The sequence below is a fragment of the Ranitomeya imitator genome, chromosome 1 (genome assembly GCF_032444005.1).
Source record: "Ranitomeya imitator isolate aRanImi1 chromosome 1, aRanImi1.pri, whole genome shotgun sequence".
NCBI lineage: Eukaryota > Metazoa > Chordata > Amphibia > Anura > Dendrobatidae > Ranitomeya > Ranitomeya imitator.
In genome coordinates this window covers 232,651,873-232,679,311 of record NC_091282.1, presented here as the reverse complement: position 1 = coordinate 232,679,311, position 27,439 = coordinate 232,651,873, and the positions used below count along the sequence as shown (strand labels likewise).

At 43.2% G+C, this 27,439-nt stretch overlaps 1 protein-coding gene across 6 annotated transcripts in view; it reads right to left on the bottom strand.

Moving 5' to 3' along the window:
* TAOK3 (TAO kinase 3) overlaps positions 1 to 27,439 on the bottom strand; it is a 308,043-nt gene that overhangs the window by 259,872 nt on the left and 20,732 nt on the right. The window contains exon 1 of one of the 6 annotated variants that reach the window (XM_069754536.1): positions 27,266 to 27,399. The exons of the other annotated variants lie outside the window; for them this stretch is intronic. The gene's annotated coding sequence lies outside the window, so the exon portion shown is untranslated. Of the gene's footprint in view, positions 1 to 27,265; positions 27,400 to 27,439 lie in introns of those variants that run through there. 6 annotated transcript variants of the gene reach the window in all.

The following is a 27,439-nucleotide window of genomic DNA, read 5'->3' as shown; positions in this document are numbered from 1 at the left end:
ATTTAATGTTAAAAATAATTAAAAAAAAAAACTGTTATACTCACCCTCCGTAGTCCGCCGAGCTGTGCGCGGCCTCCGCCATCTTCCGTTCCCATAGATGCATTGCGAAATTACCCAGAAGACTTAGCGGTCTTGCGAGACCTCCAAGTCATCTGGGTAATTTCGCAATGCATCCTGGGAACGGAAGATGGCGGCAGACGCGCGCTCATCGCCTGCGCCACAGCTTCGCTGGATTGGATCCCGGCAGGTGAGTATATAACTATTTTTTATTTTTAATTATTACTTTTTTTTTTTTTTTTTTTAAACAGGGATATGGTGCCCACACTGCTATATACTACGTGGGCTGTGTAATATTCCGCGTGGCTGCTATATACTACCTGGCCAGAGTTAGATGCTATGTGGGCTGTGTTCTATACTGCGTGGCCTGTGCTATATACTGCGTGGCCTGTGCTATATACTGCGTGGCCTGTGCTATATACTGCGTGGCCTGTGTTAACGCATCGGGTATTCTACAATATGTAGGTATGTCTGTATATAGCAGCCACATAATATATAGCACAGGCCACATAGTATTTGTCTGCTATATACTACATGGCTCCTATATACTACTATATGGCTGCTATATACATAAATACATATTCTAGAATACACGATGCGGTAGAATCGGGCCACCATCTAGATAGAGATATACATATATAGATATAGATAGAGATATACAGATATAGATAGAGATATACAGATATAGATATAGATATACATACACACACATATCGATCGATATATATATTTATATATTCTACTGATGTAGATTGGAGCCATTAGGAAGCGCTCCAACATTTTTTTGTCTATAAAGGTACCTTCACACTGAGCAACTTTACAACGAGAACGACAACGATCCGTGACGTTGCAGCGTCCTAGATAGCGATCTCGTTGTGTTTCATGGATGTGATCAGGATCCCGCTGTGCCATCGCTGGTCGTAGCTGAAAGTCCAGAACTTTATTTGGTCGTCAGGTCGGCGTGATTCCTCATGTTTGACAGCAAAAGCAATGATGCCTGCAATGTTTTTTTCACAGAGCTAACAACCAGCGAGAACGATAAGTACGTCACTGGATCGCTCCTGCATCGTTCTGGAGTTGCTGTGTTTGACATCTCAACAGCGACGCTGCAGCGATCTAGTTTAGGTCGGATCGTGGTCTATATCGCTGGAGCATCGCTAAATGTGATGGTACCTTTAGGCACATGCTCGCTCAGATATTTTGTATCGACCATGAAACAAAATGCAAAAAAACATGCATATGCACACCACCTCTGCAGTACATTAATTCTCTTTCCTTAGACCTCCTTACCATGAAGGAGCAGAGTCAGGTGACCTCCAATCTGGGGGCAGATGTGGGTCATACTACTAGTATCCTCATAATGGACAAATATACTGTATGTGATATCTTGTGGATATGTCATAGATGTCTACGCTTGGAGCACAACCTGAAAACTGTATTCGGAACTTCCATTTTATCTAGAGTCAAACATTCCCAGCCACTGCTAGCCTTAAAGGGATTTTCTATCATCAGGAGAGGAGTGGCGCAGATGGCGTCATGTCTACAGATACCTACTGTGACGCATGCACCACTGGCAGATACTGTGCACCCAACCGTTGGAATAGCAAGGTGCACGTGTCCTGGCAGGTACAGTATCTGTAGATGCGAAGGAGCACCTCATTTTTTCTCTAACAAGTTTATTATTTTCTATCTTCATGTCCCCTCCAATGGTAGCACACTAGACAGGCCACAAGACTGCATGACATCAGACACTTATTTTAGGATGATACGAGACAATAATGAAGATCATGTCAATATCGATAGTTTGGTTGTATTAAAAAAAGAGAAAAGTTACAGTTAAACAGTCCACCAAAAGTATATAAATATGAAAGAAAAAATAATAAGCTCAAGAAATCATGGGTACATGGCAGATATAGGAAAATACAAGAGGAGGTCTCGGTGTTCAAAGGGCAATGGTGCACAAGCCTCAGCAATTTCTCTGGTAAAGTACAACCACTTCTTGTAGTTAAACCAGAATGTGTGTGGTTATCACGATGCCCTTGACAATCAGAACCAGACATTACACACTAGAAGAAAGAATGTGGGATCTTCACCAAACAGACAATACAAAGACAGGAAGTCATGCATTTTCAATACAAAAAATGGTGCTAATTGTCAATGGTACCCTCACTTTTGACAGAAGCTTAGATTGGGGCTACTGGACAACTGACCGTGACACAGGTTGTGCTGCCCAAAGGTCTCTCTACGCTGCTGCTCTATTGCATCATAATGCAGATGGGGGGGGACTCTGGTTACAAACTGAAAGGTACTGTGATAGTCACAAAAATATTACAAGTTGCTTGGCGACAGGAGGGGGGATGACATACAGTACAGACCAAAAGTTTGGACACACCTCATTTAAAGATTCTTCTGTATTTTCAGGACTATGGAAATTGTAAATTCACACTGAATGAATCAAAACTATGAATTAACACATGTGGAATTATATAGTTAACAAAAAAGTGTGAAACAACTGAAATTATGTCTTATATTCTATGCTCTTCAAAGTAGCCACCTTTTGCTTTGATGGCTGCTTTGCACACTCTTGGCATTCTCTTGATGAGCTTCAAGAGGTAGTCACCGGGAATGGTTTTCACTTCACAGGTGTGCCTTGTCAGGTTTAGTAAGTGGGATTTCTTGCCTTATAAATGGTGTTCGGACCATCTGTTGTGTTGTGCAGAAGTCTGGTGGATACACAGCTGATAGTCCTACTGAATAGACTGTTAGAATTTGAATTATGGCAAGAAAAAAAGCAGCTAAGTAAAGAAAAACGAGGGGCCATCATTACTGAAAAGTCAGTCTGAAAAATTGGGAAAACTTTGAAAGTGTCCCCAAGTGCAGTTGCAAAAACCATCAAGCGCTACAAAGAAAGTGGCTCACATGAGGACCGCCCCAGGAAAGGAAGACCAAGAGTCACCTCTGCTTCTGAGGATAAGTTTATCCGAGTCACCAGCCTCAGAAATCGCAGGTTAACAGCAGCTCAGATTAGAGACCAGGTCAATGCCACACAGAGTTCTAGCAGCAGACACATCTCTACAACAACTGTTAAGAGGAGACTTTGTGCAGCAGGCCTTCATGGCAAAATAGCTGCTAGGAAACCACTGCTAAGGACAGGCAAGCTGAAGAGACTTGTTTGGGCTAAAGAACACAAGGAATGGACATTAGACCAGTGGAAATCTGTGCTTTGTTCTGATGAGTTCAAATTTGAGATCTTTGGTTCCAACCACCGTGTCTTTGTGCGACGCAGAAAAGGTGAACGGATGGACTCTACATGCCTGGTTCCCACCGTGAAGCATGGAGGAGGTGGTGTGATGGTGTGGGGGTGCTTTGCTAGTGACACTGTTGGGGATATATTCAAAATTGAAGGCATACTGAACCAGCATGGCTACCACAACATCTTGCAGTGGCATGCTATTCCATCCAGTTTGCGTTTAGTTGGACCATCATTTATTTTTCAACAGGACAATGACCCCAAACACACCTCCAGGCTGTGTAAGGGGGGCTATTTGACCAAGAAGGAGAGTGATGGGGTGCTACGCCAGAACTGAACCCAATCGAGATGGTTTGGGGCGAGCTGGACCACAGAGTGAAGGCAAAAGAGCCAACAAGGGCTAAGCATCTCTGGGAACTCCTTCAAAATTGTTGGAAGACCATTTCCGGTGACAACCTCTTGAAGCTCATCAAGAGAATGCCAAGGGTGTGCAAAGCAGTCATCAAAGCAAAAGGTGGCTACTTTGAACAACCTAGAATATAAGACATAATTTCAGTTGTTTCACACTTTTTTGTTAAGTATATAATTCCACATGTGTTAATTCATAGTTTTGATACCTTCAGTGTGAATGTACAATTTTCATAGTCATGAAAATACAGAAAAATCTTTAAATGAGAAGGTGTGTCCAAACTTTTGGTCTGTACTGTATCACACCATTCATCTAAATTACATTGTGAGTAGCAGTGACATAAAGCAATCTTTGCAGTCCTAGCCTAAGGCTAATTTCACACTAGCGTTCGGCAGGGCTGCGGACTTCCTCCGTGAAGCCACGCCCACTGCCGCACCTCTTCATTCAGCTCCGCCTATGGCTGCATGCGTCCTGCGTACCTATCTTTAACATTTGCAACGCAGGCCATGCGGATGTACCCACATGCATCGTTTTCACGCTGCGCCGGCCTGTGCCGAACGCAACATGTTGCAATTTGCGTGAAAACGACGCATGCGGAGGCATCCGCATGGCTTGCGTACCCAATGCTGAAGATGGGGTATGCAGGATGCATGTGGAGCTGAATTAAGAGGGGCGGCAGTGGGCGGGGCTTCACGGAGGAAGTCCGCAGCCCTGACGAATGCTAGTGTGAAACTAGTCTAACACATTACTATTCAATCATGCAAAACAAAAAAAAAAAAAAAAAAAGGACATTATTTCAAGTGTAATAAATATATACATTATCTATACGCCCCTGGAAGTCATCGTAAGAAGATAGGAGGCGCCGGACCGGACCACGACGCCCATCGTACTGGTACCGCCCCTGGGTGAGTATAATCTAACCTCTTTCTCATCATTCATGATACATCGGCGGCTTATCTACAGTATTACAGAATGCTGTAGATAAGCCCCTGATGCCGGTGGGCTTAGCTCATCTTCGATTTTGGGGATGACAGGTTCCCTTTAATAGGAGGTTGTCCCTTTTGCCCTGGCTTTGATTGCTAGGCCTGGACAAGGAGCAGATACAACTACCACCCATGTAACAAAACAATCTAAGGCCCTTTCACACAATTTTTTTGCCATCCGTCACAATCCGTCTAATTTTGAAAAAAACAGATCCATCATGCTATATTTTACCTGATGTATTAGCATAAATTAATTTTTATTCATGGGAAAATTGCTTTATGGACATTTATTCCTACACCCCTTTATGACTATTGTGTAACCCCTTTACCCCCAAGGGTGGTTTGCACGTCAATGACCAGGCCAATTTTTACAATTCGACCACTGTACCTTTATGAGGTTATAACTCTTGAACGCTTCAACGGATCCTGGTGATTCTGACATTGTTTTCTCGTGATATATTGTACTTCATGATAGTGGTAAAATTTCTTTGATATTACCTCCGTTTATTTGTGAAAAAAATGGAAATTTGGCGACAATTTTGAAAATGTTGCAATTTTCCAACTCTGAATTTTTATGCAATTAAATCACAGGGATACGTCACACAAAATACTTAATAGCTAACATATCCCATATGTCTACTTTACATCAGCACAATTTTGGAACCAAATTTTTTTTTGTTAGGGACAACACCATTTTTTTTTTTTTTTATTTTTTATTTTTTTTAGGGACTACATCTCATTTGAAGTCATTTTGAGGGGTCTATATATAGAAAATACCCAAGTGTGACACCATTCTAAAAACTGCACCCCTCAAGGTGCTCAAAACCACATTCAAGAAGTTTATTAACCCTTCTGGTGCTTCACAGGAATTTTTGGAATGTTTAAATAAAAATGAACATTTAACTTTTTTTCACCAAAAATTTACTTCAGCTCCAATTTGTTTTATTTTACCAAGGGTAACAGGAGAAAATGGACCCCAAACGTTGTTGTACAATTTGTCCTGTATACGCCGATACCCCATATGCGGGGGTAAACCACTGTTTGGGCGCATGACAGAGCTCTGAAGCGAAGGAGGGCAATTTGACTTTTCAATGCAAAATTGACAGGAATTGAGATGGGACGCCATGTTTCGTTTGGAGAGCCACTGATGTGCCTAAACATTGAAACCCCCACAAGTGACAATTTTGGAAAGTAGACCCCCTAAGGAACTTATCTAGAGGTGTGGTGAGCACTTTGACCCACCAAGTGCTTCACAGAAGTTTATAACGCAGAACCGTAAAAATAAAAAATCATATTTTTTCACAAATTATCTTTTCGCCCCCAATTTTTTATTTTCCCAAGGGTAAGAGATGAAATTGGACCCCAAAAGCTGTTGTACAATTTGTGTTAAGTATGCTGATACCCCATATGTGGCGGTAAACCACTGTTTGGGTGCATGGGAGAGCTCGGAAGAGAAGGAGCGCCGTTTGACTTTTTAAGGAAAAATTGACAGGAATTGAGATGGGATGCCATGTTGCATTTGGAGAGCCACTGATGTGCCTAAACATTGAAACCCCCACAAGTGACACCATTTTGGAAAGTAGACCCCTAAGGAACTTATCTGGATGTGTGGTGAGCACTTTGACCCACCAAGGGCTTCACAGAAGTTTATAATGCAGAGCCGTAAAAATAAAACAAATTTTTTTTCCCACAAAAATTATTTTTTAGCCCCCAGTTTTGTATTTTCCCGAGGGTAAGAGGAGAAATTGGACCCCAATAGTTGTTGTCCAATTTGTCCTGAGTACGCTGCTACCCGATATGTGGGGGGAACCACCATTTGAGCGCATGGCAGAGCTCGGAAGAGGAGCATCATTTGGAATGCAGACTTAGATGGATTGGTCTGCAGGCGTCACATTGCGTTTGCAGAGCCCCTATTGTACCTAAACAGTAGAAACCCCCCACAAGTGTCCCCATATTGGAAACTAGACCCCCCACTGAACTTATCTAGATGTGTTGTGAGAACTTTGAACCCCCAAGTGTTTCACTACAGTTTATAACCCAGAGCCGTGAAAATAAAAAAAATCTTTTTTTCTCCCACAAAAATTATTTTTTAGCCCACAGTTTTGTATTTTCCCAAGGGTATCAGGAGAAATTGGACCCCAAAAGTTGTTGTCCAATTTGTCCGGAGTACGCCGAAACCCCATATGTTGGGGTAAACCCCTGTTTGGGCACACGGGAGAGCTCAGAAGGGAAGGAGCACCGCTTTACTTTTCCAACGCAGAATTGGTCAGAATGGAGATCGGACGCCATGTCGCGTTTGGAGAGCCCCTGATGTGCCTAAACAGTGGAAACCAGCCCCAATTATAACTGAAACCCTAATGTAAACACACCCCTAACCCTAATCCCAACGGTAACCCTAACCACACCTCTAACCCAGACACACCCCTAACCCTAATCCCAACCGTAAATGTAATCCAAACCCTAACCCTAACTTTAGCCCCAACCCTAGCCCTAGCGGGAAAATGGAAATACCGTACATACTCGAGTATAAGCCGAGATTTTCAGCCCAAATTTTTGGGCTGAAAGTGCCCCTCTCGGCTTATACTCGAGTCACGGTTGGCGGCAGGGTCGGTGGGTGAGGGGGAGAGAGGTCTGAGGCATACTCACCTAGTCCCGGCGCTCCTGCGCTCCCCCTGCCTGTCCCACGGCCTTCGGGTGCCGCAGCTCTTCCCCTGTTCAGCGGTCACATGGGACCGCTCATTAAACTTATGAATATGGACTCCACTCCCATAGGGGTGGAGCCGCATATTCATTTCTCTAATGAGCGGTGTCAGTGACTGCTGACAGAGGAAGAGGCTGCGGCACCCGAAGACCAGCTGTCCGGAAGAATGAGTGGGACGCCGGGAGCAGGTAAGTATTACATATTCACCTGTCCACGTTCCACCCGCCGGGTGCCGCTCAGTCTTCCCGTCCTCTGCTCTGACTGTTCAGGTCAGAGGGCGCGATGACGTATAGTGTGCCCGCCGCCCTCTGCCTGAACAGTTAGTGCGGAGAGACGCCGAGACGGGACACTGAGGAGCTGCGGCAGCGAGAGGTGAGTATGGCATTTTTTTTTTATTTTTTTTTTTTATTGCAGCAGCCGCAGCATTATATATACCGGTAGCACAGTTTTATATGGCACATCTATGGGGCAATAATGAACGGTGCAGAGCACTATATGGCAGAGCTTTATATGGAGCATCTTATGGGGCAATAATTAACGGTATGGAGCATCTATTTTTATTTTTGAAATTCACCGGTAGCTGCTGCATTTCCTACCCTAGGCTTATACTCAAGTCAATAAGTTTTCCCAGTTTTTTGTGGCAAAATTAGGAGGGGGGGGGGGGGTCGGCTTATACTCGAGTATATACACGGTAAATACATTTTTAAATTTTTTTTATTTTTCCCTAACTAAGGGGGTGATGAAGGGGGGTTTGATTTACTTTTATAGCGGGTTATTTAGCTGATTTTTTTTTATTGGCAGCCGTCACACACTGAAAGACGCTTTTTATTGCAAAAAATATTTTTTGCGTTACCACATTTTGAGAGCTATCATTTTTCCATATTTGAGCCCACTGAGTCATGTGAGGTCTTGTTTTTTGCGGGACGAGTTGACGTTTTTATTGGTAACATTTCCGGGCACATGACATTTTTTGATCGCTTTTTATTTCGATTTTAGTGAGGCAGAATGACCAAAAACCAGCTATTCATGAATTTCTTTTGGGGGAGGAGTTTATACCGTTCTGCGTTTGGTAAAATTGATAAAGCAGTTTTATTCTTCGGGTCAGTACGATTACAGCAATACCTCATTTATATCATTTTTTTATGTTTTGGCGCTTTTATACGATAAAAACTATTTTATAGAAAAAATTATTTTTGCATCGCTTTATTCTGAGAACTAGAACTATTTTTTGCTGATGATGCTGTGTGGCGGCTCGTTTTGCGGGACAAGATGACGTTTTCAGCGGTACCATGGTTATTTATATCCATCTTTTTGATCGCGTGTTATTCCACTTTTTGTTTGGCGGTATGAGAATAAAGCGGTGTTCACTGAAGGGGTTAACTAGTGATATAGTTTTATAGTTTTATAGGTGGGGTCGTTACGGACGCAGCGATACTAAATGTGTGTACTTTTGTTTTTTTTAATTTAGATAAAGTGTATTTATAGGAACAATATTTTTTTTTTTTTTTTTTTTACACAATGGAATGTTTTTTTTTGTTTTGTTTTTTTTTACACTATAACATTGCCCCAGCGATCTGACATGCACAGCTGCAGGCTTCACAGTGCCTGCTCTGAGCAGGCGCTGTGAAGCAACCTCCCTCCCTGCAGGACCCGGATGCCGCGGCCATCTTGGATCCGGGCCTGCAAGGAGGAGGAGGAGGTAAGAGACCCTCGCAGCAACGCGATCACATCGCGTTGCTGCGGGGGTCTCAGGGAAGCCCGCAGGGAGCCCCCTTCCCTGCGCGATGCTTCCCTATACCGCCGGCACACCGCGATCATGTTTGATCGCGGTGTGCCGGGGGTGGTCCGTGACCGCTCCTGGCACATAGCGCCGGATGCCAGCTGCGATAGGCAGCTGACACCCGGCCGCACTCCCCCCGTGAGCGCGGCCGATCGCTATGACGTACTATCCCGTTGAGGGTCAGATAGGCCCAGGTCCCCTCGACGGGATAGTACGTCCAAGGTCAGAAAGGGTATAAAGGCACAGATGATTGGCCTTGGGGAGACCAAAGCATCTAACACTGCGGAGACACCATCACATGTTTCTCAACGCAGTGATTCCAGAACACTGCCCCCATCCCTTATGGGAAATATGCAGATGCATGTAAAGAAGCTGTGGAGACACCATCACGTGTTTCTCGACGCAAGCAGTGAATAGCCAGGCCTTTCCCCGGGAAGGAACAACCACGGGAAGGGCAGCATCCTATGAAGGAAAGCCACCTATGCCAAGCATGGTATCCATCCACAGACAGCTGTTTCGGGGTGTTTGCCCCTCATCAGTGTGGAGTAGGAATCTGGCTATTAGGAGCAGTGCCTAGTAAAAAGGCTATAAAGGCACAGATGATTGGCCTCGGGTCAGAAAGGGGTTAACAGGAGAAGCAAATATAAGACATTACGAAATTTTAATCACAGGTATTTAGCTTCTTTCTCCACAATTGAGTCACTTCTTCGCATCCCTAACCACCCCTGAACTCCAACAAAAACACAAAAAAAAAAAAAGAATTAAAAAAAAAAAAAAACCCAAGGAAAACAAAAAAATATATATATTTTTCCAATAAACCCATGTAAAAAAAAAAAAAAACACAAGCAGCCACACAGCTCCATCAGCAGAAAAATAAAAAAAGTTATAGCTCCCAGAATAAAATGATGCAAAAAATCTATATCTATATATATATATATATATATATATATATATATATATACACACACACACACACACACACACACACTTTTATTGTGTAAAAGCGCCTAAACAAAAAAATTATATAAATAAGGTATCGCTGTAATCGTACTGACCCGAGGACTAACACTGCCTTATCAATTTTACCACACACGGAACGGTATAAAGAAATTGCTGGTTTTTGTTCATTCAGGATCCATTGAAGCGTTCCAGAGTTATGACCTCAAAGTGACAGTGGTCAGAATTGAAAAAAAAAATGGACTAGTCAGGAAGTTGAAAACAGGCTTCGGGGTGAAGGAGTTAAAAGTGGTATTTCCACCTCCAAGATCCTATCCCAATATGTAGCAGGATTATTATTATTAATAGAAAATACCTTTAATTAGAAATATAGCATAGTTTCTCTCTTTCCTCATGTGCAGGTATTGCAGGACCTATATCCATAGCATTTAACAAACTGTCACTATATGCAGCACGGTGGCTCAGTAGTTAGAACTGTTTTGCAGGACTGGGGGTACCGAGTTCAAACCCCATTAAGGACAACATCTGCAAGGAGTTTATATGTTCTCCCTGTGTTTGCGTGGGTTTCCTCCGGGTTCTCCCCGTGTTCTTTGGTTTCCTCCCTTATTTCAAAGACAAACTGATAGGGAATTTAGATTGTGAGCCCCAACGGGGACAGTGACGAAAATATCTGTAAAGTGCTATGGAATTAATGGGGCTATATAAGCGAGTAAAATAAATATATATTTCAGTGGTCGTAATCATAGATCTCTAAAATCCTGCAATGCCTGCACATGAGGAAAGAGACATAGTGAATCCGAAAAACTATACTACATTTGGAATTGGAGGCATTTGCTAATATTACACTTGGTTGAGATAGGATCTTGGAGATTACAATATCCCTTTAAAAATCGCTCGTGGTAAAAGTGAGAATGCCAGCTAACACCAGAAATTATTATTATTATTTACTGTTATTGCGCCATTTATTCCATGGCGCTTTACATGTGAGAAATATCAATACTACAGTATAATGTCCATTAGTCGGATTCTGCTTCTTCTGAACATGCTGCAAACAGCGTAAGAGCCAGAATCTCATGACTCTTTGTAATGTCTATGGAAAAGATCATTGCAACTAGTCTCCAGCCACTAGCTCAGAGAGAACTGAAAATTAGAGATCGGGAATGCAGATGGGAAATCTGATAATAAAATGGCACACAAGTCATACATTGGACAGAAATAGTGCGATCACACACACAAGCTTGGACGATGTTCACATGGCCTTCCATCATATGTTCTATGGCTCCATCGGGGCTTAGGCGAATTCAAAGCCCCAGAATATTATTATAGTGAATGGCCTTATTAGCAGATACACTGGACTCTTGTTTTGCAGGGCTTTGGGCATAAGCGTCAACCAAGCCAATGAATGTATGCCAAAACTCTGAACACAGCCTTTTTTTGAAAAGTTACCTGAAATGACAAGTGCTCTTTAAAAAGATATGCCATATGGACCGTCAGTATGGTATTTGATTTTTACAGATACATTACAATGTTGCAGCACAAGAAACTGTAAATGGTCCTGTAAAAGATTACCGGTAATAGCTGCTGAGTAAAAAAAAAAAAAAAAAAAAAAAAAAGATTGAATACGGATGGCAAGTGAGAAAAGAAAATCATCCAACCCTCCTGGATGAGAATGGAGCTGTATGTTTTATATGCTGGTGTGAGCGAGCGCTACAGTGCCTTAACTTCTCTCTGCGGCATAGATAATAGCTTGTAAAGTTTGATTATAATTTACGTGAAGTTCAGCTGTGCATTATCAGATATTTGTCTCTGGGGTATGCATTTCTTCCCCTGCATGGTGTTGACCAGTCATAAGATTGCAGCATCATGTACAAAAACATGTCCTGCTCTCCTCACTGATCTCTGCAGCTACTGTGCAGAAATACAGCAGAGAGCAGTTATGTATTACACACATTTCCATATCTCATCTCAGTGTGGTCAGCCCCCACTGTTTGAGAAGAGATCTGGAAGGGAAAGTAACCATACATAACTCAGCTTTGCTGTAATTCTACACAGATCAGTAAGGAAGGCATGTTCTTATTTTCTCTGTTTGTTGCTGCTTGCTTATTATTGGTCAACCAATGCAGGGGAAGAAGTACACACCCCCCAGAGACAAATCTGTTAACATCTAGCTGAACTTCACATAAATTACAGCTTAATCTGTACAAGCCACTATCTCTGCTGGTAAGTAGGATACTAGGGGCAGGGAAGTTAGGGTACCGTCACACATAACGATATCGTTGCTTTTTGTGACGTAGCAACGATATCGTTAACTAAATCATTATGTGTGACAGCGACCAACGATCAGGCCCCTGCTGGGAGATCGTTGGTCGCTGGGGAAAGTCCAGCACTTTATTTAGTCGCTGAACTCCCTGCAGACATCGCTGAATCGGCGTGTGTGACGCCGATTCAGTGATGTCGTCACTGGTAACCAGGGTAAACATCGGGTTACTAAGTGCAGGGCCGCGCTTAGTAACTTGATGTTTACCCTGGTTACCGTTGTAAATGTAAAAAAACAAACACTACATACTTACATTCCCGGTGTCTGGTCATGTCCCTCGCCTTCAGCTTCCCGCACTGACTGGTGAGCGCCGGTCAGCCGTAAAGCACAGCACAGCGGTGACGTCACCGCTGTACTTTACGGCCGGCGCTCAGTCAGTGCTGGAAGCTAAAGGCGAGGGACATGACCAGACACCGGGAATGTAAGTATGTAGTGTTTGTTTTTTTACATTTACAACGGTAACCAGGGTAAACATCAAGTTACTAAGCGCGGCCCTGCGCTTAGTAACCCGATGTTTACCCTGGTTACCCGGGGACTTCGGGATCGTTGGTCGCTGGAGAGCTGTCTGTGTGACAGCTCTCTAGTGACCAAACAGCGACCGACATCGTCCCCTTACTATCGGGGGTCCGCAGGGCTCAGTCCTGGGCCCCCTCCTTTTCTCTCTATACACTGCCCCTATTGGACAAACAATCAGCAGATTTGGGTTCCAGTACCATCTCTATGCTGACGACACCCAATTATACACTTCTTCCCCTGACATCACCCCCACTCTAATTCAAAATACCAAGGATTGTCTGTCTGCTGTCTCTAACATCATGTCCTCACTCTATCTGAAACTAAATCTCTCCAAAACTGAACTACTTGTGTTTCTCCCTTCTACTAACCTCACTCTACCCAACATTGAAATTACCCTGGAGGGTTCAACCATAACTCCCAAGCAGCATGCCCGCTGTCATGGGGTCATATTCAACACCGAACTTTCCTTTACTCCCTATATCCGATCACTCACTCGCTCCTGTCACCTGCATCTTAAAAACATCTCCAGAATCCGACCTTTTCTCACCTTTGAAACTGCTAAGATTCTTACTGTCGCTCTTATTCATTCTCGTCTGAACTACTGCAACTCTCTTCTGATCGGTCTTCCTCTTTCCAAACTTTCTCCTCTCCAATCCATCTTGAATGCGGCAGCCAGGGTCATATTTCTGTCCAGCCGCTTCACTGATGCCTCCATCTTGTGCCAGTCATTACACTGGCTACCCATTCGCTACAGGGTCCAGTATAATCTCATCTCTCTCACCCACAAAGCTCTCCACAGTTCTGCACCGCCTTATATCTCCTCTCTCATCTCCGTCTATCGCCCTACACGTGCCCTCAGTTCTACAAATGACCTAAGACTAACATCCCCCGTAATCCAAACCTCGCACCTCCGTCTCCAAGACTTCTCTCGTGCTGCACCAGCTCTCTGGAATGCACTTCCCCAGACGATCAGACTGATATCTAGCCCCGACCTATTCAAGCGCGCTTTAAAAACCCATCTCTTCAAACAAGCCTACCACAACTACTCAGTAAACTAACTTTGTCCTGTTCCCTCCTTCCAAATATTATCTGCGTGTGAATCTGCACCCTACTATTCATCTGTCTCCACACCCTCCACGCACATGATAACTGCACTTGATACTTGACTCTTACACTTAAACACACGGGCTGATGACCGGATCATGCAGCTTTATATGAAAATCCCTATCTATATACATAATTGTCTAAGGGGTACTTCCGTCTGTCTGTCCTTCTGTCACGGTTATTAGTTCGCTGATTGGTGTCGGCAGCTGCCTGTCACGGCTGCCGCGACGAATCAGCGACGGCCACAGTCCGATTAGTCCCTCCCTTGCACTCACTGCCCGGCGCCCGCTCCATAATCCCCTCCACTCACCGCTAACACAGGGTTAGTGGCAGCGGTAACGGCCCACGGTGTAACGCACTCAGTTACCGCTGCTATTAACCCTGTGCTATTTACTATTGATGCTGCCTATGCAGCATCAATAGTAAAAATATGTCATGTTAAAAATAATAATTACATTTAAAAAAAAAAAAAAAAAAAAACCTGCTATACTTACCCTCCGCCACCTTTCTCGCTCCTCTCCACGCTCCCGGCACCGCTCCATTGCAAGCAGCAGCTTCCGCTCCCGTCCCAGGGCTGGTGTGCGACAAGGACCTGCCGTGACGTCAGGGTCATGTGACCGCGACGTCATCATAGGTCCTGCTCACACCAGCCCTGGGACGGGACCGCAAGCTACCGCTTGCAATGGAGCAGTCACGGGAGCATGGAGAGGAGCGAGAAAGGTGGCGGAGGGTAAGTATAGCAGGACTTCAACGGGCTATAGGTGAGTATATGTTTTGTTTTGTTTTTTGTTTTGTTTTTAAAGTCTCTATACTACGTGGCTCTGTGCTGGGCAATATACTACTACGTGGCTGGGCAATATACTACGTGGACATGCATATTCTAGAATACCCGATGTGTTAGATTCGGGCCACCATCTAGTTTATTATAATTGCCAGACCTGAAATAACAAGCACTTTTCACCTATTGTGTCCCCCTATTTCCTTGTAGATTGTAAGCTTGCGAGCAGGGACCTCACCCCTAATGTCACTGTTTAACCCCTTCATGACCCAGCCTATTTTGACCTTAAAGACCTTGCCGTTTTTTGCAATTCTGACCAGTGTCCCTTTATGAGGTAATAACTCAGGAACGCTTCAATGGATCCTAGCGGTTCTGAGATTGTTTTTTCGTGACATATTGGGCTTCATGTTAGTGGTAAATTTAGGTCAATAAATTCTGCGTTTGTGATAAAATCGGAAATTTGGCGAAAATTTTGACAATTTCGCAATTTTCACATTTTGAATTTTTATTCTGTTAAACCAGAGAGTTATGTGACACAAAATAGTTAATAAATAACATTTCCCACATGTATACTTTACATCAGCACAATTTTGGAAACAAAATTTTTTTTTGCTGGAAAGTTATAAGGGTTAAAATTTGACCAGCAATTTCTAATTTTTACAACGAAATTTACAAAACCATTTTTTTTTTAGGGACCACCTCACATTTGAAGTCAGTTTGAGGGGTCTATATGGCTGAAAATACCCAAAAGTGACACCATTCTAAAAACTGCACCCCTCAAGGTGCACAAAACCACAGTCAAGAAGTTTATTAACCCTTCAGGTGCTTCACAGCAGCAGAAGCAACATGGAAGGAAAAAATGAACATTTAACTTTTTAGTCACAAAAATTATCTTTTAGCAACAATTTTTTTATTTTCCCAATGGTAAAAGGAGAAACTGAACCACGAAAGTTGTTGTCCAATTTGTCCTGAGTACGCTGATACCTCATATGTGGGGGTAAACCACTGTTTGGGCGCACGGCAGGGCTTGGAAGGGAAGGAGCGCCATTTGACTTTTTGAATGAAAAATTGGCTCCACTCTTTAGCGGACACCATGTCACGTTTGGAGAGCCCCCGTGTGCCTAAAAATTGGAGCTCCCCCACAAGTGACCCCATTTTGGAAACTAGACGCCCCAAGGAACTTATTTAGATGCCTAGTGAGCACTTTGAACGCCCAGGTGCTTCACAAATTGATCCGTAAAAATGAAAGTACTTTTTTTCACAAAAAAATTCTTTTAGCCTCAATTTTTTCATTTTCACATGGGCAAAAGGATAAAATGGATCCTAAAATTTGTTGGGCAATTTCTCCTGAGTACACCAATACCTCACATGTGGGGTAAACCACTGTTTGGGGACATGGTAAGGCTCGGAAGGGAAGTAGCGCCATTTGACTTTTTGAATGAAAAATTATCTCCATCGTTAGCGGACACCATGTCGCGTTTGGAGAGCCCCTGTGTGCCTAAACATTGGCACTCCCCCACAAGTGACCCCATTTTGGAAACTAGACCCCCCAAGGAACTTATTTAGATGCCTAGTGAGCACTTTAAACCCTCAGGTGCTTCACAAATTGATCTGTAAAAATGAAAAAGTACTTTTTTTCCCCAGGTGCTTCACAGAAGTTTATAACGCAGAGCCATGAAAATAATAAAAAAAAAAAAATTTCTTTTCTCAAAAATGATTTTTTTAGCCCGCAATTTTTTATTTTCCCAAGGGTTACAGGAGAAATTGGACCACAAAAGTTGTTGTCCAGTTTCTCCTGAGTACGCTGATACCCCATGTGTGGAGGTAAACCACTGTTTGGGCGCACGTCGGGGCTCAGAAGGGAAGTAGTGACTTTTGAAATGCAGACTTTGATGGAATGGTCTGCGGGCGTCACGTTGCGTTTGCAGAGCCCCTGGTGTGCCTAAACAGTAGAAACTCCCCACAAGTGACCCCATTTTAGAAACTAGACCCCCCAAGGAACTTATCTAGATATGTGGTGAGCACTTTGAACCCCCAAGTGCTTCACAGACGTTTACAACGCAGAGCCGTGAAAATAAAAAATAATTTTTCTTTCCTCAAAAATGATGTTTCAGCAAGCATTTTTTATTTTCACAAGGGTAACAGGAGAAATTGGACCCCAGTAATTGTTGCGCAGTTTATCCTGAGTATGCTGGTACCCCATATGTGGGGGTAAACCACTGTTTGGGCACTTGTCGGGGCTCGGAATTGAGGGATCACCATTTGACTTTTTGAATACGAGATTGGCTGGAATCAATGGTGGCGCCATGTTGCGTTTGGAGACCCCTGATGTGCCTAAACAGTGGTAACCCCTCAATTCTACCTCCAACACACCTCTAACTCTAATCCCAACTGTAGCCATAACCCTAATCACAACCCTAACCACAACCCTAATTCCAACCCAACCCTAAGGCTATGTGCCCACGTTGCGGATTCGTGTGAGATTTTTCAGCATTTTTGAAAAATCCGCGGGTAAAAAAGGCACTGCGTTTTACCTGCGGATTTCCAGTGTTTTTTGTGCGGATTTCACCTGCGGATTCCTATTGAGGAACAGGTGTAAAACGCTGCGGAATCCGCACAAAGAATTGACATGCTGCGGAAAATACAACACAGCGTTTCCGCGCAGTATTTTCCGCACCATGTGCTCAGCGGATTTGGTTTTCCATAGGTTTACATGGTACTGTAAACCTGATGGAACACTGCTGCGAATCCGCAGCGGCCAATCCGCTGCGGATCCGCAGCCAAATCCACACATAGCCTAATTCTAAAGGTATGTGCACACGCTGCGGAAAACGCTGCGGATCCGCAGCAGTTTCCCATGAGTTTACAGTTCAATGTAAACCTATGGGAAACAAAAATCACTGTACACATGCTGCAGAAAAACTGCACGGAAACGCAGCGGTTTAAATTCCGCAGCATGTCGCTTCTTTGTGCGGATTCCGCAGCGGTTTTACAACTGCTCAAATAGAAAATCGCAGTTGTAAAACCGCAGTGAAATGCGCAGAAAAAACGCGGTAAATCCGCAGCGGTTTAGCACTGCGGATTTATCAAATCCGCAGCGGAAAAATCCGCAGAGGACCAGAATACGTGTGCACATACCGAAACCCTAACCCTATTCTAACATTAGTGGGAAAAAAAAAAAAAAAAAAAAATCTTTATTTTTTTTATTGTCCCTACCTATGGGGGTGACAAAGGTGGGGGGGGGGGTCATTTATTATTTTTTTTATTTTGATCACTGTGATATAATCTATCTCAGTGATCAAAATGCACTTTGGAACGAATCTGCCGGCCGGCAGATTCGGCGGGCGCACTGCGCCCTCCATTTTGGAAGATGGCGGTGCCCAGGGAGAAGACGGACGGACCCCGGCAGGATCGGTAAGTATGATGGGGTGGGGGGGGGGGGGAGCATGGGGGGGATGGATCGGAGTGCGGGAGGGGTGGAACGGAGCACGGGGGGGTGGAACGGAGCACGGGGGAGCGGAGCACAGGACGGAGGGGAGCCGGAGCAGTGTACCGGACAGATCAGAGGGCTGGGGGGGGGGGGGGGGGGGCACATTAGTGTTTCCAGCCATGGCCGATGATATTGCAGCATCGGCCATGGCTGGATTGTAATATTTCACCAGTTATAATAGGTGAAATATTACAAATCGCTCTGATTGGCAGTTTCACTTTCAACAGTTAATCAGAGCGATCGTAGCCACGGGGGGGTGAAGCCACCCCCCTTGGGCTAAACTACCACTCCCCCTGTCCCTGCAGATCGGGGGAAATGGGAGTTAACCCTTTCACCCGATCTGCAGGGACGCGATCTTTCCATGACGCCACATAGGCGTCATGGGTCGGATTGGCACCGACTTTCATGACGCCTACGTGGCGTCATGGGTCGGGAAGGGGTTAAATTTTCTTAACTTGTACTGAATTTATTGTCTGTACATGTCCCCGCTTAATTGTAAAGTGCTGCGGAATATGTTGGCGCTATATAAATAAAAATATTATTATTATTATTTTCTACATGCAATAGTGATACCATGTTATACGAGTTAGATTATTTTTGTCCATACCATGCGCACACATTGCATTTCACACACAGTATTTCACTGTGGTTTTAGGTCATTAGACAGCCTGGGTCTGCTCTGTCCAGGAGCACATGTGCTAAATGCAGCAATTTTAACATTTCATTTATTTAGCAACATTTTAGGCTCCACTGACCATGTTCTAAAAACTAGGACTCTTACATCCATAAAACAATTTAGAAAATATAGTGCACATCTGATAAGTTTCTTCTCACCATTTTTACTGTAAAGGGAAAAAAAAGGCAAAATGCTCAAAGATATATTTCTACAAGTGCTGAATTCTATTACGGTAATTATCAAAAACGTCTAAATGCTACCCTCTTACCTTCACCCGCTCAGAAAAAGACAGAAGAGTTACAAACTGTCAGACCGTCATAATGGGATTCTGCATACAACAGGCCGTGCAATGCAGAGGGTAAAGGCAAAATGGTACTGAACTATTTTAACCCCTTTCTGACATGGGACGTACTATCCCGTCGAGGTGGGGTGGGCCCCCATGACCACGGACGGGATAGTACATCCAGCCGATCGCGGCCGGGTGTCAGCTGTTTATCGCAGCTGACATCCGGCACTATGCGATGTGCCGGCGGTATAGGGAAGCTTCCCGCAGGGAGGGGGCTCCCTGCGGGCTTCCCTGAGCCCCCCGCAGCAACGCGATGTCATCGCGTTGCTGCGAGGGTCTCACCTCCCTCCCTGCTTCCTCCAGCCCCGGATCCAAGATGGCCGCGGATCCGGGTCCTGCAGGGAGGGAGGTGGCTTCACAGAGCCTGCTCAGAGCAGGCACTGTGAAGGCTGCAGCGCTGCATGTCAGATCAGTGATCTGACAGAGTGCTGTGCACACTGTCAGATCACTGATCTGTGATGTCCCCCCCTGGGACAATGTAAAAAAGTAAAAAAAAAAAATTTTCAAAATGTGTAAAAAAAAAAATTTAAAAAACATATTCCTAAATAATGAAAAAAAAAAAAAAAATTATACATATACATATATATATACATATATATATACATATATATATATATATATATGTGTGTATATATATATATATATGTGTATATATATATATTTATTATTCCCCTAAATACATTTCTTTATCTAAATAAAAATAAAAAAAAAAACACAATAAAAGTACACATATTTAGTATCGCCGCGTCCGTAACGACCCGACCTAAAAAACTGGCCCACTAGTTAACCCCTTCAGTAAACACCGTAAGGAAAAAAAAAAAAAAAAAACCGAGGCAAAAAACAACGCTTTATTATCATACCGCCGAACAAAAAGTGGAATAACACGCGATCAAAAAGACAGATATAAATAACCATGATACCGCTGAAAGCGTCATCTTGTCCCGCAAAAAGAGAACTGCCATACAGCATCATCAGCAAAAAAAAAAAAAGTTATAGTCCTGAGAATAAAGCGATGCAAAAATAATTATTTTTTCTATAAAATAGTTTTTATCGTATAAAAGCGCCAAAACATAAAAAAATGATATTAATGAGGTATCGCTGTAATCGTACTGACCCGAAGAATAAAACTGCTTTATCAATTTTACCAAACGCGGAACGGTATAAACGCCTCCCCCAAAAGAAATTCATGAATAGCTGGTTTTTGGTCATTCTGCCTCGCAAAAAATGTAACGTGCCCGAAAATGTTACCAATAAAAACGTCAACTCGTCACGCAAAAAACAAAACCTCACATGACTGTGGACCAAAATATGGAAAAATTATAGCTCTCAAAATGTGGTAACGCAAAAAATATTTTTTTGCAATAAAAAGTGTCTTTCAGTGTGTGACGGCTGCCAATCATAAAAATCCGCTAAAAAACCCGCTATAAAAGTAAATCAAACCCCCCTTCATCACCCCCTTAGTTAGGGAAAAATTAAAAAATGTATTTATTTCCATTTTTCTATTAGGGTTAGGGTTAGGGCTAGGGTTAGGGTTTGGGCTAGGGCTAGGGTTAAGGCTACAGTTAGGGTTGGGGCTAAAGTTAGGGTTGGGGCTAGGGTTAAGGCTACAGTTAGGGTTGGGGCTAAAGTTACGGTTAGGGTTTAGATTACATTTACAGTTGGGAATAGGGTTGGGATTAGGGTTAGGTGTGTGTCAGGGTTAGAGGTGTGGTTAGGGTTACTGTTGGGATTAGGGTTAGGGGTGTGTTTGGATTAGGGTTTCAGTTATAATTGGGGGGTTTCCACTGTTTAGGCACATCAGGGGCTCTCCAAACGCGACATGGCGTCCGATCTCAATTCCAGCCAATTCTGCGTTGAAAAAGTAAAACAGTGCTCCTTCCCTTCCGAGCTCTCCCGTGTGCCCAAACAGGGGTTTACCCCAACATATGGGGTATCAGCGTACTCAGGACAAATAGGACAACAACTTTTGGGGTCCAATTTCTCCTGTTACCCTTGGGAAAATACAAAACTGGGGGCTAAAAAATAATTTGTGGGAAAAAAAAAGATTTTTTTATTTTCACGGCTCTGCGTTATAAACTGTAGTGAAACACTTGGGGGTTCAAAGTTCTCACTACACATCTAGATAAGTTCCATGGGGGTCTAGTTTCCAATATGGGGTCACTTGTGGGGGATTTCTACTGTTTAGGTACATTAGGGGTTCTGCAAACGCAATGTGACGCCTGCAGACCATTCCATCTAAGTCTGCATTCCAAATGGCACTCCTTCCCTTCCGAGCCCTCCCATGCGCCCAAACGGTGGTTCCCCCCAACATATGGGGTATCAGCGTACTCAGGACAAATTGGGCAACAAATTTTGGGGTCAAATTTCTCCTCTTACCCTCGGGAAAATACAAAACTGGGGGCTAAAAAAAATAATTTTTGTGGGAAAAATTTTTTTTTTTATTTTTACGGCTCTGCATTATAAACTTCTGTGAAGCACTTGGTGGGTCAAAGTGCTCACCACACATCTAGATAAGTTCCTTAAGGGGTCTACTTTCCAAAATGGTGTCACTTGTGGGGGGTTTCAATGTTTAGGCACATCAGTGGCTCTCCAAACGCAACATGGCGTCCCATCTCAATTCCTGTCAATTTTGCATTGAAAAGTCAAACGGCGCTCCTTCCCTTCCGAGCTCTCCCATGCGCCCAAACAGTGGTTTACCCCCACATGTGGGGTATTGTCGTGCTCAAGACAAATTGTACAACAATGTTTGGGGTCTATTTTCTCCTGTTACCCTTGGTAAAATAAAACAAATTGGAGCTGAATTAAATTTTTTGTGAAAAAAAGTTAAATGTTCATTTTTATTTAAACATTCAAAAAATTCCTGTGAAGCACCAGAAGGGTTAATAAACTTCTTGAATATGGTTTTGAGCACCTTGAGGGGTGTAGTTTTTAGAATGGTGTCACACTTGGGTATTTTCTATCATATAGACCCCTCAAAATGACTTCAAATGAGATGTGGTCCCTAAAATAAAATGGTGTTGTAGAAATGAGAAATTGCTGGTCAACTTTTAACCCTTATAACTCCCTAACAAAAAAAATTTTGGTTCCAAAATTGTGCTGATGTAAAGTAGACATGTGGGAAATGTTACTTATTAAGTATTTTGTGTGACATATCTCTGATTTAATTGCATAAAAATTCAAAGTTGGAAAATTGCGAAATTTTCATAATTTTCGCCAAATTTCCGTTTTTTTTCACAAATAAACGCAGGTACTATCAAATAATTTTTACCATTGTCATGAAGTACAATATGTCATGAGAAAACAATGTCAGAATCACCAGGATCCATTGAAGCGTTCCAGAGTTATAACCTCATAAAGGGACAGTGGTCAGAATTGTAAAAATTGGCCCGGTCATTAACGTGCAAACCACCCTTGGGGGTAAAGGGGTTAAGTAACAAAACTGCAAAAAAAATATTTTTAGCCCCAATTACATGTATTTAAAGGGTTCGTCCACTACTTTGACAATCGTTATGCTTCCACCATAGTAACAAAAACAACAACACCTCTATCACCTATGGTGCTGTGCAAGTGGTGTCAGCACTGGCTCTCCCGGGGATGGCGTGGCATTGGCCGTAGGGTTCGCAAGACGCAATGTCACTCGCTCCCAATAAGAGCCAGTGCCGACACTGCTGAATATTGAGGCGAGTAGGTGTTATTTTACAAGAGGGAAACAGGAATTGAGAAGGGCGTTCCCGAATAGTGGACAACCCAATCAAGTAACATAGTAACATAGTTAGTAAGGCCGAAAAAAGACATTTGTCCATCCAGTTCAGCCTATATTCCATCATAATAAATCCCCAGATCTACGTCCTTCTACAGAACCTAATAATTGTATGATACAATATTGTTCTGCTCCAGGAAGACATCCAGGCCTCTCTTGAACCCCTCGACTGAGTTCGCCATCACCACCTCCTCAGGCAAGCAATTCCAGATTCTCACTGCCCTAACAGTAAAGAATCCTCTTCTATGTTGGTGGAAAAACCTTCTCTCCTCCAGACGCAAAGAATGCCCCCTTGTGCCCGTCACCTTCCTTGGTATAAACAGATCCTCAGCGAGATATTTGTATTGTCCCCTTATATACTTATACATGGTTATTAGATCGCCCCTCAGTCGTCTTTTTTCTAGACTAAATAATCCTAATTTCGCTAATCTATCTGGGTATTGTAGTTCTCCCATCCCCTTTATTAATTTTGTTGCCCTCCTTTGTACTCTCTCTAGTTCCATTATATCCTTCCTGAGCACCGGTGCCCAAAACTGGACACAGTACTCCATGTGCGGTCTAACTAGGGATTTGTACAGAGGCAGTATAATGCTCTCATCATGTGTATCCAGACCTCTTTTAATGCACCCCATGATCCTGTTTGCCTTGGCAGCTGCTGCCTGGCACTGGCTGCTCCAGGTAAGTTTATCATTAACTAGGATCCCCAAGTCCTTCTCCCTGTCAGATTTACCCAGTGGTTTCCCGTTCAGTGTGTAATGGTAATATTGATTCCCTCTTCCCATGTGTATAACCTTACATTTATCATTGTTAAACCTCATCTGCCACCTTTCAGCCCAAGTTTCCAACTTATCCAGATCCATCTGTAGCAGAATACTATCTTCTCTTGTATTAACTGCTTTACATAGTTTTGTATCATCTGCAAATATCGATATTTTACTGTGTAAACCTTCTACCAGATCATTAATGAATATGTTGAAGAGAACAGGTCCCAATACTGACCCCTGCGGTACCCCACTGGTCACAGCGACCCAGTTAGAGACTATACCATTTATAACCACCCTCTGCTTTCTATCACTAAGCCAGTTACTAACCCATTTACACACATTTTCCCCCAGACCAAGCATTCTCATTTTGTGTACCAACCTCTTGTGCGGCACGGTATCAAACGCTTTGGAAAAATCGAGATATACCACGTCCAATGACTCACCGTGGTCCAGTCTATAGCTTACCTCTTCATAAAAACTGATTAGATTGGTTTGACAGGAGCGATTTCTCATAAACCCATGCTGATATGGAGTTAAACAGTTATTCTCATTGAGATAATCCAGAATAACATCCCTCAGAAACCCTTCAAATATTTTACCAACAATAGAGGTTAGACTTACTGGCCTATAATTTCCAGGTTCACTTTTAGAGCCCTTTTTGAATATTGGCACCACATTTGCTATGCGCCAGTCCTGCGGAACAGACCCTGTCGCTATAGAGTCACTAAAAATAAGAAATAATGGTTTATCTATTACATTACTTAGTTCTCTTAGTACTCGTGGGTGTATGCCATCCGGACCCGGAGATTTATCTATTTTAATCTTATTTAGCCGGTTTCGCACCTCTTCTTGGGTTAGATTGGTGACCCTTAATATAGGGTTTTCATTGTTTCTTGGGATTTCACCTAGCATTTCATTTTCCACCGTGAATACCGTGGAGAAGAAGGTGTTTAATATGTTAGCTTTTTCCTCGTCATCTACAACCATTCTTTCCTCACTATTTTTTAAGGGGCCTACATTTTCAGTTTTTATTCTTTTACTATTGATATAGTTGAAGAACAGTTTGGGATTAGTTTTACTCTCCTTAGCAATGTGCTTCTCTGTTTCCTTTTTGGCAGCTTTAATTAGTTTTTTAGATAAAGTATTTTTCTCCCTATAGTTTTTTAGAGCTTCAATGGTGCCATCCTGCTTTAGTAGTGCAAATGCTTTCTTTTTACTGTTAATTGCCTGTCTTACTTCTTTGTTTAGCCACATTGGGTTTTTCCTATTTCTAGTCCTTTTATTCCCACAAGGTATAAACCGCTTACACTGCCTATTTAGGATGTTCTTAAACATTTCCCATTTATTATCTGTATTCTCATTTCTGAGGATATTGTCCCAGTCTACCAGATTAAGGGCATTAAGGGCATTAAGGGTAGAAAAAAAGAAGAAAAAAAATCCCCCAAAAAGGTGGCGAACTTCTTTAAAGGAGAAGTAAGCACAGATTTGCCATTTGTGGCACGTCCAAATCCGTGCTGAAAACGTCAGACTGAGCAGGGAAATTATTTAAAGGAGGGACAGAGGTGTTTTAAGCTACGTTCACATTTGCGTTGCGTGGGGCGCAACCGCGGCGACGCATGCGTCCCTATATTTAACATGGGGGCGCATGGACATGCGTTGTGCTGCGTTTTGCGACGCATGCATTTTTTTTGCCGCAAGCGTAGGGTGCAGAGGACGCAGCAAGTTGCATTTTTTTTTGCGCCCAAAATTCGGCAAAAAGGATGCATGCGTCGCAAAACGCTGCGTTTTAGCGTGCGTTTTTGCTTGCGTTGCGTCTCCGAAGCAACATCGCACAACGCAAATGTGAACGTAGCCTTATAGATTAACCCACAATTGTTATTTCATGGTCAATATGACCCTTCACTAAAATTGGCATGTAAGAGTTGGCACACAGTCTTTAGGAGAAGCGTTACCATGTCTCTTCTTCAGCACTTACACTTTAGGGTAAGTGCACACGTTGCGGATTCTCTGCGGATCCAAAGTGTTTTTTGCAGTGCAGAAACGCTGCAGATCCGCAATTGACTTACAGTACAATGTAAATCAATGAGAAACAAAAAATGCTGTGCACACTTTGCGGGAAAATCCGCTGCGGAAACGGTGCGGTTTAAAAGAAGTAGCATGTCACTTCGTTTTTGTGAATCTGCAGCGTTTTTGTACCCATTCCACTATAGAAAACTGCAGGAGTAAAAACCGCAGCAAATCTGCAAGAAAACCGCAGCAAAAACGCACAAAAAACGCTGCAGAACCACAGGTGCGTTTTCTGCCAGGAGAGGCAGGATCCGCACCAGAAGTTCCTAAGCCTAATCCGCAACGTGTGCACATAGCCTCAGACTTTGGCACCAGACAATCCCCAGTCATTTTGTATTACAATGAAGACAGTTTTTCTTCAACCTGTCTAGAATTTCTCAAGATTTTCTATGGAAAACCCATCTTGTAAGAATATTAAGACTATTTTTTGTGGGAAAATGCTCAGAATACGCAGCTCTACATACAACTTGGGCATCTCCTTAGGCACATGGCCAGTGTGGTGCATGATCGGGCTAATCCTGACTCATTCCAGTGAGGTTTAGACAGAGAAGGGGCCTGTCTTTAGCTATTGAGGCAAGGACAGCCTCCTTCACACAGAGCTCCGGATATTCTGGGACCTGTGACAGGAGGGGATAGCTGAAGAGAATATCATCTTTAAGCAGAACATATGCTGCCATTTTACACACATTTAAAGAGATTTAGGTACTAAATGCATTTAATCATCTATCCACAAGGCAAGTATGATCGCGGGGAGGTCCAATAGCTAGGACCCCCTGTGTCATTGGAGCAGAAGTGTCCATGTGGCATCACCACTCCACTTACTTCTTGGCCACATTACAAAGCATGTGAACAGAGTTGCAGACAGCCCATTCACATGCATGGAATTCATGACATGGATTCCATGCTGAAATCTATGTAAAATCTGACATGTGTGGACATCTCAAATTCCCCTTATAGAGCAAGCATGCTCTTAGCGCACATCTCATTAGAAGTTCTGTAGACGAGGTGAAAATACTTGTTCTACAGATCTGCAGATTGGATCTAACACACCCAGAAAAGTAAAGCTGCGACATGTTCCCCAGCTGCGAGGTCTATGGTATGCACGAGGTTCCCTCATAAGAGTATATGGTATGTGCTACCATACAAATAACTGTACAGATCATTTGGAAAGCGGTTATAGTTCTATTAATTAACAAATTTATCTAATCTCATGTACCAGCAGAAAAGGCTGACTAATCGCCACCGCACATACTCCCATCTTATCAGGATCTGCAGGCCTGCTCTGCCAGGCAATGTCTTACCATACGTACCAGAAAGGAAATGCTATGCCACACCTAACGTCATGTCTCTTATTTCTGCGCTGAAGCAGCTGCAGGGAGAGGTCAGCCAGCGGGAGCTTCTCTACAACTTCACTTTGATGCTCTGTTCCCCCACTTCAGACAGCTTCCTGCATGTTACTTTCTTTCCTCTTTTTACTTAACAGA